Source organism: Phocoena sinus, chromosome 18, assembly GCF_008692025.1.
Source record: "Phocoena sinus isolate mPhoSin1 chromosome 18, mPhoSin1.pri, whole genome shotgun sequence".
NCBI classification, from domain to species: Eukaryota; Metazoa; Chordata; class Mammalia; order Artiodactyla; family Phocoenidae; genus Phocoena; species Phocoena sinus.
Window position 1 is genome coordinate 21,566,607 of NC_045780.1, and position 13,956 is coordinate 21,580,562.

Below are 13,956 nucleotides of genomic sequence, written 5' to 3' on the forward strand. Positions count from 1 at the left end.
ATATCTGGGGGCAGAGCGTTACAGGCCAAAGAGCAAATGTAGTGTCTGAAGTTGTGTGGCTGACATGTTCAGTTGAAAAGGTGGCCAGTATGCTGGACCCAAGATGGCAAGAGGAAAAGCTGAGGTAAGTACACAGGAAAAGAGGAAACCAGATCAGGCAGGGAAGCCACCAGAGGGCTTTTGAACAGAAGGGTGACATGATCTGACCTAAAAGGTCATTTTGGCTGTTGGGTAACTGTAAAAGCAAAGAGAACAATGATGTATAATATTTTTAGGTGAGAGATGATAGTGGCTTAGTCTAGGGTGATACTTGAGGTGGTTGGAAATTAGAGAACAGGACTTGCTGATGTGTTGAATGAGGTCAAAGAATGGATTGAAGGGTGATGCCAAGTGTTTTGTCCTGAGCATCTGGAAGAAAGGAGTTAACACTGAGACGGGGAAGACTGAGGATAGGAAATCAAGAGTTCAGTTTTGGATAAGCTAAACTGAGATGCTGACTCTTGACTGAAGTGAACTAGGTAAGCAGTCAGGAGGAGAATTAGAGAATTTAAGAGATACAGGCTTCCCCAGCATCTGAAAGAACCTTCCTGTGAAACCTTTCTTAAGCTGAAATGGTATAAAGCAAAGAAGCAATTACCTTAGGACACATCTTGCTAATGGATACAGAAAATAAACTGAGATAAACACAGATGCTCAGACACAGCTCAGAGCTACGGTAGCTTCATACAGATGCTGACTAGTTCTGGGGAAGCTGCCTGGGGTGCACGCTGCCTCTGAGGCCTCACTGCAAAAGAAATGCTGAATGCCGTTTTCAATTTTCGCCCTTTTTTCGTAAAAGGGAAAATTCTCTTCGGATTTCTTTTGATTAGCGGGATCAAGTACTAGTGTAGCTAGGTCTTTTGTAAAAGCGAAGTGGTGTAAAGTGAAGAATATCTGCTGGGAAGATATAATGCATGACATCTGAAGCTAGAACTGTGAGGTCACCCAGGCAGGATGGACTCGGCCCTCCAACATAGATTGGTCAGCGCGATGAACCCACAGAGTGGTTAAGAGGGAACTGCCCCTGTGGTAGGAAAACCAAGGGAGAGGCCTGGAGGTCAAGTGGACAGCGTTTTTGGAAGGAGCAAGTCCACAGGGTTACGTGTGGTGAACAGGTCAAGTAAGGTGAGCACTGAAAATGGTGGACTCGACAGGTGTTTGGTTTGAGTTGTAGGGAAGAAGGCCTGATTAAGATCGGCTCAAGAGAACAGCAAACTCACAGGGGGCATATTGCCCATGAAACGTCAAGATGCAAGATACGTGCGAATCTGCTTGAGCAATAGTGTAAATGACTCATTCGAACCATCAGACATTTTTTCTTAAAATCTAATCAGATCACTAGTAAATAGTGCACGGACAGTAAATTCCATCTGAACTGCGGGGTTTATCCAATAACTGCGAACTATACTGGTAAAATTGCAAGAAGAGTAGCAAAAACCTCAACCAACTTGAACAAAGCCTGACAACAAAGCCTCCTTGTAAGGTTCTGAGCATCTGTGTGCGCATGTGCTTGGGGCTGTGACCTGGGCTAGTAGCCAGGATACTCTCAGTAAAATGGAACTGAAGCCAGGGGGACTTGAACTAATAGAGACCACATCTTAGTGACTGGTGACTTGCACTTAGTAGGTCATACTATACAACTCTTAATTCTATGGTAAAAGTCTGGCTAACGACCCCCTCATGGGCCACAAACATTCCTGCAAAAGCTCATTTTGCAGCAACTGGTGAGTGTTTCCAGAGACTTGGTCCATAAAAACTGAGGGCCCAACTTGCTGGTTTTTGGGTAGATTATGGTCCTCTGGGGCTGTGGACCATACTTAAAAATCACTTCATTGAAAAAGTTTTTTTTTGATACTGCATAAAAACGTGAGCTACTTCTTTGGATATTTGGTTCTTTTGTTGACATTTAATATTGCATTATTCCAAAGGAGAAGTCCTTGACTGAAATACTTTAACATACACAAGTAAAGGATGCTCTACACCTTTCATTGAATTAAGTGTTTTTTTTTTGGCTGTGAATTTAAAAATCTTAAAGGAGGGACTTACGCCGGCAGTCCAGTGGTTGAGAGTCCACGCTCCCACTGCAGTGGGTGCGGGTTCGATCCCTGGTCTAGGAACTCAGATCCCACAGGACGTGCAGCACGGCCAAAAAAACATAAATAAAGGAAAAGCACTCCTGTGTGTCTCCTTTACACTCAGTACTCCACTTCTGGTCACCAAATGTGTGTATGTTTTTCCCCTCACCAAGCAGCTCTGCAACACCACCTGGGTGTCCTACCATTCAACTCAGTTCTGACACTATCTACCTGGAGAGATACCTTGCACCACTCAGCAAGTGGGATCTTTAGTTCCCCCACCAGGGATCGAGCCCGCGCCCCCTGCATTGGAAGCACGGAGTCTGGACCACCAGGGAAGTCCCTCTGAAGTCGGCTGTTATGACAGCCATCTCAAATAGGATAGGTTCTTTAAACTTAGAGTTTGCAGATAAAGTTAAAAATGATAATAATGCTGGTAGTTTATATTTATCCCACTGAAGTCCTCCAAGTCCATCCCTCAGTTCAGCGGTGGTACGTTGGACTGCATGCTTGTTGGCTGTCCAAAGCAGATTTCCACTACTGTGCGGGCATGTTTTCAACTACCAGCACGTTCCAGTTTGTTTGAGAGCTTGTACATTGCAGATTTGTGCTACTATACGTGGTTTCGTACATTTAAGAGTTCTCCTTACGCTGAGCCCTGAGAGCCTCAAATGGATGTGGTTTTTGCAGGAGTCCACACAATTCAGTGAGAAAATTGCCAACTATGAGCCTGGGTGGGGATTCTTTCCAAAGTAATTGCTTGCTCGATGATTCTCTCAATGACTGACCTCCCCCCTCCCACTCCAGGATACACTTGACATCTGCTTTCGTTTACAAATGCACGGTGCTCTTTTCCGAGCTTTGAGGTAGAGTGGGGACCAGGAGACTGGGGGACAGGGGGACACCATATGCAGTGCTTCTTTATGTGTGAGTCACCATTTAGGAGAAATGAGAATTCAAACACTAGGTGACTCACTTGAGGGGTTCTCTGGGAGAGGACACAGACCACAATTGCCAGTCAAAAGATAACAGTATTTTCCTTGAAAAACTAAAAATAGGGCTACCATATGATCCAGCAATCCCACTCCTGGGCATATATCCAGAGAAAACCATAATTCAAAAAGATACATGCACCCCAATGTTCATTGCAGCACTATTTACAATAGCCAGGTCATGGAAGCAACCTAAATGTCCATCAACGGATGAATGGATAAAGAAGATGTGGTACATATATACAACGGAGGACTTTCCTGGTGGCGCAGTGGTTAAGAATCCGCCTGCCAACGCAGGGGACACGGGTTCAATCCCTGGTCTGGGAAGATCCCACATGCCACGGAGCAACTAAGCCCGTGCGCCACAACTACTGAGCCTGTGCTCTAGAGCCCACGAGCCACAATTACTGAGCCCGCATGCCACAACTACTGAAGCCTGCGTGCCTAGAGCCCGTGCTCCGCAACAAGAGAAGCCGCCACAATGAGAAGCCCACACACCACAACGAAGAGTAGCCCACGCTCGCTGCAAATAGAGAAAACCTGTGCACAGCAATGAAGACCCAATGCAGCCAAACATAAATAAATAAAATTTAAATATTTATATATATACAATGGAATATTACTCAGCCATAAAAGAACAAAATAATGCCATTTGCAGCAACGTGGATGGACCTAGAGATTGTCATACTGAGTAAAGTAAGTCAGAGAAAGACAAATATATGATATCGCTTATATATGGAATCTAAAAAACAATGGTACAAATGAACTTATTTGCAAAACAGAAATGGAGTCACAGATATTGAAAACAAATTTATGCTTACCAAGGGGGAAAGTCGGGGGGAGGGATAAATTGGGAGATTGGGATTGACATATATACACCATACAAAATAGATAACTAGTAAGGACCTACTGTATAGCACAGGGAACGCTACTTAATACTCTGTAATGACCTACATGGGAATAGAATCTAAAAAAGAGTGGATATATGTATATGGATAACTGATTCACTTTGCTGTACAGTAGAAACTAACACCACATTGTAAATCAACTATACTCCAGTAGAAATTAATTTTAAAAAATGATAAAGATTATAGTATTTTAAATAGCCTCACAGAGCTACTAGACGTCATTCAGTCCTGAGTTTCTAACATTTAGTATGACGCTAGAAATCCAGTCGTGTACTTGGCCATTTTCTTCACGTGTAGAGACAGCAGGAAACCCTAGTTCATTATCAAACGCAGCTTGCTATGGCCTCATCTACAGTGCAGGGTTATAAAATTATTCCACCAAGTTCATAACCTTCCATTCCCTGAGCAGCTGGTAGAAATTTGGCAAATCACAGAGAGTTGGTATTTGGTGGACATCTATTCAAAACAGAGCTATATACGTAATTTCCTTCTCCTTGAGTACATTAATTTGGAAGTCTCCCTCAAGAACTGCCAATTTATAGTTTGAGTCAAATACCCAAACTGATGTTCAACCCGGGGGGAAAAACTGGCAAGTGAAAGGAGGACAATTATTGCCCATGAAGTTAAAAAGAAAACATACGGGACTTCCCTGGTGGTGTAGGGGTTAAGAATCCACCTGCCAATGCAGGGCACACGGGTTCGAGCCCTGGTCCGGGAAGATCCCACATGCTGCGGAGCAACTAAGCCCGTGCACCACAGCTACTGAGCCTGCGAACCACAACTACTGAGCCCATGTGCCATAACTACTGAAGCTCACGCACCTAGAGCCCGTGCTCTGCAACAAGAGAAACCACTGCAATGAGAAGCCCGCGCACCGCAATGAAGAGTAGCCCCTGCTCGCCGCAACTAGAGAAAGCCCACGCGCAGCAATGAAGACCCAATGCAGACAAAGATAAATAAATAAATTAATTTTTTTTAAAAAAGAAAGAAAACATACGCCTCTTTTGACTACCTCAGGGAGGTGAGATAATGTTTATCAGCAGACGGCAAGTACAAAACTGGAAGCCAGGTCAACTCAACTCTTGGTGTGATGCATTATAATGTCTTTCTCCATCACCGGGCAAGCACCCCATCCTGCCTAAGCTTCCTCCATTGTGTTAACTCCACATGGATGGATTGTGTCAAGTGGAACACGGGCTGGGTGGCAGTACCCTTGATGGCTGCCGTAATATCAGCGGGACGGTAAATACCAACTGCTGTCACCTATTAAAAGTAGAAGTGACTAAGCTTTTGAAAATTGGTTAAGTAATGTGCCACCTGTTCTCTGCTCCACAGACAAGCGGGGGCAGGACTGGGTGTGAATGTGGGAGCAGCAGAGATTTTAGCATCCCAAGAGCCACGTGGAGGCTTGTTTTTCGGAGGGAGTTACTAAACCCTATGGTTCATGGGGATGAGAGTTGTGCAAAACCCCTTGCAGCTACTGCTAGCCTTCCTCTGTCAATATCCTCTGGTAATCTTGCTGAATATTCTCTTCTACCCCCTCAGGTTGTCTGAAGCTCTTTCCCACTCCCCCCACCCGATCTGCCTGTAATCATGCCTGGGCGGAAGGGAGAGGTGAGTATACTGTCAGAGGCTGGTAATCGGTGGCAAGCCGAGCAGGGTAAGCTGGTCGGGAGAAATGGAGGCGGCTTGTTGGCCCCAGTGAATTTTGTCCTCTTGTGCACATAATAGGCAGCTGACCAACGTATAATCAAATTTGCTCCTGTGGACTAAAAGTGCAAATGTGAGCTTTGACTAGGTGGATTTCGACATATGCCTCTTCTCCAAGGGAGAAATGTGAGAATAGCTGCAGTCTTACAAGGAACAGGAGGGTTTTAGAGGTTGAGCACACTCTACTGGCCTTCACATCCCAGACACAGATTTTTGGTTTTTGCTAAATCATGGCTAAGGCCCGTGAGCACACAACCCAGGAATGACCCATTTGATGGAATAACCAATAGGGAATTTCAATAGGGTTATTCACCGAGAGGGTGTATCCAAATTGCCAGCCGGCCACTGTGCATTTACTCTTTCTGCTTTGTATCTGGGTGTACAACTTGGGAAGGTGCAAATGGAAAGCTGTTTTTGAAGGAACACACTATTTCCTTCAACATAAAGTTTTAAGGGAATTCTGTACAAAACCTTTCATAGCTGGGCCACTTGCTTACCTGTTCAAGCTTACCTGCCTCTCCTTCCCATCCTCCCTCAGCTGCCAGGGGGAACGCAGGTGGCGTGACTCTGACTCTTTGCACGGAAGTCTCGTTCTTTTCTACAGGACTGCGCTGCGTTTCATCTTGGAAGAGTTACTGATTTCTGCATCCACCCTCTCCCGCTTTACTGAAGTCACTGAATTCCTTTCCTTTGCGTCACTGTTATTCCTGAAAGCAAGGAGCGGGGTTTTGTCAGTCTTCCTTCTTTGCCGATGGCATTCCGTATGGACTTGCTGCTGGAGTAAATCGTGAGCTTTCACGAGTCCCTGAAGTACTTTGAACCACACTTCCCTGTGCCGCTCCTGTTTTCAAATGCAGTCTCTAATTCTGGAAAAGTGGGTAACCAGACAAGAATGTTTGGTCTGACCTACTGGAGAACGGACTTGAGGATATGGGGAGGGGGAAGGGTGAGCTGTGACAGGGCGAAAGAGAGTCATGGACATATACACACTAACAAACGTAAGGTAGACAGCTAGTGGGAAGCAGCCGCATGGCACAGGGATATCAGCTCTGTGCTTTGTGACCGCCTGGAGGGGTGGGATATGGAGGGTGGGAGGGAGGGAGACGCAAGAGGGAAGAGATATGGGAACATATGTATGTGTATAACTGATTCACTTTGTTATAAAGCAGAAACTAACACACCATTGTAAAGCAATTATACCCCAATAAAGATGTTAAAAAAAAAAAAAAAAAAGAACGTTTGGTCTGAAAGAGAGCAGTATCTTCTACCTGAAGTGCTTTCCGCACGAGTCACCGGTCCCGGCAGTTTGCTAGTTGAGTCAAAGGCTGAGGTACCTAATCGCAAAGAATGCAAAATGCTTCTCTTCTGCCTTAATGGTGAAATGATTCTTTTTCAGAGCACCTCATGTCTGTAAATGCTTAGCTTTCTCTAGGGTCTAGAGTTAACTGTAATGCTCTTTGCATTTGCTACTGCATGATGGGCTTTTTCTTATCCTACTCTAGATTCCAAAGTTATGTCCGATGTGCGATTCCATGGTGGGAGATGTGGCATTTTGCTGAGTCTTGGAAAAATGTAACACCCTTGTCTCATCCCTGGTCGCACTTCAGAATTACCTGGTATGATTTTTAAAAATACAGATGGAATTCTTTGCACACCACATTACAGACAGAGGAGTTTTTATATGTTAAGTTAGAAACTGTAAAGAATCTGAGATTTTATCCTATTTTCAAGCTAACAAGTTAGCTTACCATAGTTCCATATACCTTTTATGAGAAGACATAAGACCTCTAGGTCAGAGATAACCTCACAGCAAAAACAGCAGCCAGAGCAGCATCTTGCATTGGGTCCCACCCCCCCCCCCCCCACAGGGTGACATACTGAGGGCCAGATGCTTCCTGCACTTGCAGTGGGAGCACTATAGCAGAGGAACCCTGAAATTAGGAAACTTTGAGCTTACAAGGCTGCTAACACATCTGCCCATCCTTCCTTCTGGATAAGCACATTATTCATGTACCTGGAATGTAGGCAAATCTCTGGGGAAAAAGGGAAGGTATCTCTAGTTTATTGCTCTGAGGTGTCTCTTCAAAGGGATACCTTATCTGTAGCTTCCAAGGATGTGTGTTATTTAAATATATCCTTTGCAAATTTGAAGATAATTCAAATAAATGGAAAGATAATCTCATGCTCTTGGATTAGAAGAATTAATATTGCTGAAATGGCCATACTACCCAAGGCAATCTACAGATTTAATGCAACCCCTATCAAATTACCCATGACATTTTCACAGAACTAGAACATATAGTCCTAAAATTTATATGGAATCATAAAAGAGCCAGAATTGCCAAAGCAATCCTGTAGGAAAAGAATAAAGCTGGAGGTATAACCCTCCCAGACTTAGGACAATACTACAAAGCTACAGTAATAAAAACAGCATGGTATTGGCACAAAAACACATGGATCAATGGAACAGAATAAAATATCCAGACATAAACCGACACACTTATGGTCAATTAATCTTTGATAAAGGAGGCAAGAATATACAATGGAGAAAAGAGTCTCTTCAGCAAGTAGTGTTGGGAAAGCTGGACAGCCACATGCAAATCAGTGAAGTTAGAACACTCCCACACACCACGCACAAAAATAAACTAAAAATGGCTTAAAGATTTAAATATAAGACATGACACCATAAAACTCCTAGAAGAGAACATAGGCAATACATTCTCTGGCATAAAATCGTAACAATGTTTTCTTAGGTCAGTCTCCTAAGGCAATAGAAATAAAAGCAAAAGTAAACAAGTGGGACCTAATCAAATTTAAAAGCTTTTGCACAGCAAAGAAAACCATAAACAAAGACAACCTATGGACTGGGAGAAAATATTTGCAAACTATGCAACAGATAAGGGATTAATTTCCTAAATATACAAACAGCTCATATAACTCAATAGTAAAAAAACCCAAACAACCCAATCAAAAAATGGGCATAAGACTGAAATAGACATTTCTCCAAAGAAGACACAGAAGTGGCCAATAGGCACATGAAAAAATGCTCAACATCACTGATTATTAGAGAAATGCAGATCAAAACTATGGTGATGTATCACGTGATGCCAGTCAGAATGGCCATCATTAAAAAGCCTACAGGGGGGCTTCCCTGGTGGCGCAGTGGTTGAGAGTCCACCTGCCAACGCAGGGGACACAGGTTCATGCCCTGGTCCGAGAAGATCCCACATGCCATGGAATGGCTAGGCCCGTGAGCCATGGCCGCTGAGGCTGTGCGTCCAGAGCCTGTGCTCCGCAACGGGAGAGGCCACAACAGTGAGAGGCCTGCATACCGCAAAGAAAAAAGAACAACAACAACAACAAAAACAAAACAAAACAAAAAGTCTACAGGGACTTCCCTGGTGGCGCAGTGGTTAAGAATCTGCTTGCCAATGCAGGGGACACGGGTTTGAGCCCTGGTCCAGGAAGATCCCACATGCTGCGGAGCAACGAAGCCCATGCACCACAACTACTGAGCCTGCATGGCGCAACTACTGAAGCCCATGCACCTAGAGCCTGCGCTCCGCAACAGGAGAAGCCACCCCAATGAGAAGCCCATGCACCACAACGAAGAGTTGCCCCTGCTCGCTGCAACTAGAGAAAGCCCATGTGCAGCAATGAAGACCCAATGCAGCCAAAAAATAATAGTTAATAAATAAATAAATAAGAAAACCAATTTAAACCTTTTAAAAAAAGTCTACAAATAATAAATGCTGGAGAGGGTGTCGAGAAAAGAGAACCCTCCTATACTGCTGGTGGGAATGTAAAAAATTGGTGCAGCCACTATGGAGAACAGTATGGAGGTTCTTTAAAAATCTAAAAATAGTTACCATATGGTCCAGCAATCCCACTCCAGGGCATATATCCAGAGAAAACTCTAATTTGAAAAGATACATGCACTCAATGTTCATAGCAGCACTATATACAATAGCCAAGACACGGAAACAACCTAAATGTCCATCCACAGATGACTGGATAAAGAAGATGCAGTGTACACACACACACACACACACACACACACACACACACACACACACACACACACACAATGGAATACTACTCAGCCATAAAAAAGAATGAAATAATGCCATTTGCAGTAACATGGATGGACCTAGAAATTATCATACTGAATGAATTCAGACAGAGAAAGACAAATATTGTATGATATCATTTATAGGAGGATTCTAAAAACTAATATAAGTGAACTTACATACAAAACAGAAACAGCCTCAGAGACATAGAAAACAAACTGATGGTTACCAAAGGGGAAAGGGGAGGAGTAGGGATAAATTAGAAGTTTGGGATTAGCAGATACAAACTACTATATATAAAACAGATAAACAACAAGGTCCTACTGTATAGCACAGGGAACTATATTCTGTAATTGTAATAAACCATAATGGAAAAGAATATGAAAAAGAAGAAAAAAAAAATATATGAATCACTTTGCTGTACACCTGAAACTAACACAACATTGTAAATCAACTATATTTCAATTAAAAAAAAAACCCCACCAAATATGCCCTTTTGTCAGAAGACCCAGACCATACAGGAATATGAGAAATTCATGGACACCTCCTAGAGAAATGGAAATAAAAACAAAAATAAACAGATGGGACCTAATGAAACTTAAAAGCTTTTGCACAGCAAAGGAAACCATAACCAAACGAAAAGACAACCCTCAGAATGGGAGAAAATATTTGCAAATGAAGCAACTGACAAAGGATTAATCTCCAAAATTTATAAGCAGCTCATGCAGCTCAATATCAAAAAAACAAACAACCCAATCCAAAAAAGGGCAGAAGACCTAAACAGACATTTCTCCAAAGAAGATATACAGATTGCCAACAAACACATGAACGAATGCTTGACATCATTAATCATTAGAGAAATGCAAATCAAAACTACAATGAGATATCATCTCACACCAGTCAGAATGGCCATCACCAAAAAATCTACAAACAATAAATGCTGGAGAGGCTGTGGAGAAAAGGGAACCCTCTTGCTCTGTTGGTGGGAATGTAAATTGATACAGCCACTATGGAGAACAGTATGGAGGTTCCTTAAAAAACTACAAATAGAACTACCATATGACCCAGCAATCCCACTACTGGGCATATACCCTGAGAAAACCATAATTCAAAAAGAGTTGTACCAAAATGTTCATTGCAGCTCTATATACAATAGCCAGGACATGGAAGCAACCTAAGTGTCCATCAAGAGATGAATGGATGAAGAAGATGTGGCACATATATACAATGGAATATTACTCAGCCATAAAATGAAAGGAAATTGGGTTATTTGTAGTGAGGTGGACGGACCTAGAGTGTCATACAGAGTGAAGTAAGTCAGAAAGAGAAAAACAAATACCGTATGCTAACACATATATATATGGAATCTAAGAAAAAAACCAAAAAGGTCATGAAGAACCTAGGGGCTAGACGGTAATAAAGACACAGACCTACTAGAGAATGGACTTGAGGATATGGGGAGGGGGAAGGGTAAGCTGTGACAAAGTGAGAGAGTGGCATGGACATATATACACTACCAAACGTAAAATAGATAGCTAGTGGGAAGCAGCCACATAGCAAGGGAGATCAGCTCTGTGCTTTGTGACCACCTAGGGGGCGGGATAGGGAAGGTAGGAGGGAGGGAGACGCAAGAGGGAAGAGATATGGGAATATATGTATATGTATGGCTAATTCACTTTGTTATAAAGCAGAAACTAACACACCATTGTAAAGCAATTATACTCCAATAAAGGTGTTAAAAATTAAAAAATTTTAAAAATAAAGAAATTCATGGAGAATTGTTTTCCAACGTTGCAAACCAATAAGAAAAAGAACAGCAATCCTATAGAAAAATGGGCAAGGGGTATAATCAGAGAGTTCACAGAAAAAAGTCTCCAGCTCACTCAGAATACAAGAAATACAAGTTAAAATTGCACTGTTATAATTTCTGATCTATCGAATTGCAAAGATAAAACATTTTGCTACCCCTCTGTTGTGGAGGCTGCAGGGAAACAAGCACCCCCAGACATCACGTCACTAATGCATGTAACCACTGACCAGGTCCTTCCACTTCTAGGAATTTAATCTATTTATATAATCACTGCAAATGAACAAATGTGTACAGAAAGCTGTTCTCTGAAGTATAATTTGTGATAGCAATGGAGGGCTGTTTGAATAAATTATGGTATTGTCTCAGTCTATTTGGGCTGCTATAACAAAGTACCATAAACTGGGTGGCTTGAACAACACAGTTGTTTCTTATAGTTCTGGAGGCTGGAGCATATTTGGGTTCTGGTGAGGGCCCATTTCCTGGTTTGTAGACAGCCAGCTTCTCACTGTGTCCTCACACGGTGGAAGGGGTGAGAGCTCTCTAGGGTCTCTTCTTATAAGGGCACCAATCCCATTCATGAAGGCTCCACCCTTATGACCTAATCACTTCCCAAAGGCCCACTTCTAATACCATCACATTGGAGGTTAGGATTACAACATATGATTTTTGGGGACACACAAACATTCAATCTATAGCAGGTGTTATGTAGATTGAAATATTCTGTATATTGAAATATTATGCAGCCATAAGAATGAAGAACTCTTTGTGTACTGCTATGAAATAATCACCAAAAAATATTTTTATGTGAAAAAGCAAAGTGCAGAATAGTGTGTTCAGGAAAACAAAAAAACTTATTTGCTAGTATGGGCATAGAAGGTCTCTAAAGGATACACAAAGATAGGAAATCTCTGGGAGGAAACTGGAAACACTCCAGAAAGGAGGCTCTTCACGGCATACATTTTGTAATTTTTGAATAATGTGCTACCTACTCATTAAATGAATTCAGTTTTTTGAGGTATGCGGGCCTCTCACTGCTGTGGCCTCTCCTGTTGCAGAGCACAGGCTCCGGACGCGCAGGCTCAGCAGCCATGGCTCACGGGCCCAGCCGCTCCGCGGCATGTGGGATCTTCCTGGACTGGGGCACGAACCCGTGTCCCCTGCATCGGCAGGCGGACTCCCAACCACTGCGCCACCAGGGAAGCCCATGAATTCAGTTTTTTACAATGCCGAGCCCCATATCAAACCTACTGAATCAGAATGTCTACATTTTAAAAGTCCCTCTGGAGATTCTGCCACCAGTTAGGGGTTAAGGAATCACTCCTGTAGCAGGAACTATGGGCAGGAAATGACTTCATTAGATAACCAAATGGGAAACAACCAACACAGCTGGCTCACAGTTCCCACCCTCTTGCTGGAACAAAATATAAAGCACCAGAGTGGAAAGAAGTCTCAAAAGTCAACAAATGCTCCTGCCCAATGCTCAGGGCCCTCAACCTACAGCCATCTTGACCAAGGTGCCCTGAGAGCTTTGCATTTCTGCAGGGGGCTTGGCCTCATTTTTCACATGCTATGTTAATGCGATAATATTTTAATGAAGCCTAAACTTACATTTGGAGCGGGGTGCGGTTAACAATATCACACAGGTGACTCATTTTGAGCTTTCTACCAGCTGAAACTCCTAAGTCTTTCTTCATGACTGCCGCTGCAAGCCAGGTATGCCCCACACAGACACGGGTGCAGCTGGGTTTTGGCTACACATGCAGGAACTGACATTGTGATAATATTTTCTCACTTTGCACACCAGATGTTTCAGCATCTGATTTGTGCTGTACACGGTTTCCTTCCTAATTCTTTCTTTCTTTTAAATTCCATTTTAGCTCTGCTAAAAATAAATGAAAGATGATACCATTTTGCATCCATTTGGCAAACATAAGAAAAATGTCAAAAAAAAGAAAAAATGACTTCAAATTCTGGAAGAAAGCGTGTAGGATGAGTGCGGTGGTGACGTTTTGAAATCTGGGTTCTAATTAAAGCCCCACCACTTACTAACTGTGAGAACTGCAACATCTTAACTTCTCTAGGCCTTAGTATCTTCATCTAGAAAAGGGAGACTAATACCTTGTTGGCTGGTTCAGCAAATGGAGGCTGTCATAGGAGTCTTTTTACCATAAGAAATTCTTAAATTCTGGTCTCTACTGTGAATCAGGTGCAAACTACAGGATGCCCATTCACATTCTCTTTTATGTAGCCCTGAGAAAATGTTTCAAGAATTGTTTTAGCTCATATGCATACTGCCTGGTCACGCCCTCAATCCCTATTTTCACTCAAAATCTCCTTGCCATCACACATTTA